The 766-nt window shown below is 49.5% G+C and overlaps 1 protein-coding gene across 1 annotated transcript in view; it reads right to left on the bottom strand.

The window, feature by feature from the left end:
• The window catches only part of slc27a4 (solute carrier family 27 member 4), a 50,732-nt gene that overhangs the window by 10,908 nt on the left and 39,058 nt on the right, over positions 1 to 766 (bottom strand). The window lies entirely within an intron of this gene.

The raw sequence follows: 766 nt of genomic DNA on the forward strand, positions 1-766 counted from the left end.
AGGTTAAACCACCACCAGTCATCCCTCTCTAATGAGAGAGCAGCCCTGTGTCCCTCTGGGAGTATGGCCACTTCACCTTTACTGAAATAAAAGGACCATCATTTTGTTCTGGACCCCCCAACAACAGACAAACTTGCAGGCTGCTTAGAAAGGATTGGGAAGATAGACAGCAACTTTTCACACTGGTGTAACAAGCCTAGCACATGACTACACCACCTTACAACCACTCTGGAAAACAGGGGGGGGAAAATCACTCCGCCGCGAGGTCTATTGTAACTCCTTCTATGGGATGTAGAACAACCATGAATGGTAGAACAGCCTGGAGAGGCTGAATGGCCTTAACCCATGTCTAATTTAGAGCCATCAAGAGCGCGAGGGTTTGAGCGATATCGTCCTGGCTCAGTGGTCAAAATGGTTGTAGAATTCTTAGATTAATCCACGTCTTGGACTGTAGAATGTTTCTGATGTTACAGTTTTGATGAACAGTGTGTGAAACAGAGAGCTGAGGGTTCGCTCGGTGAAGGTAGTCTTGGCTAACTTCGACAGTCGAAGGGTGGCCAGTTGGCAGGGTGGGTGACAAGGCAGGGAATCAAATAGAACAGCTTGCCAGGGGTGTGGCACAGAGAGTGGCATTGCTAAACTGTGGCCCGACCTTCCACTCCAGGGTCTTGGTCCGTACGGGATGGGGGTTATAAATGGGGGTGGAGTCTGTATGGGATGGGGGTATAAATGGGGTGGGATCCGTATGGGATGGGGGTATAAATGG

Source organism: Rhincodon typus, chromosome 28 (assembly GCF_021869965.1).
Source record: "Rhincodon typus isolate 14 chromosome 28, sRhiTyp1.1, whole genome shotgun sequence".
Taxonomy (NCBI): Eukaryota; Metazoa; Chordata; class Chondrichthyes; order Orectolobiformes; family Rhincodontidae; genus Rhincodon; species Rhincodon typus.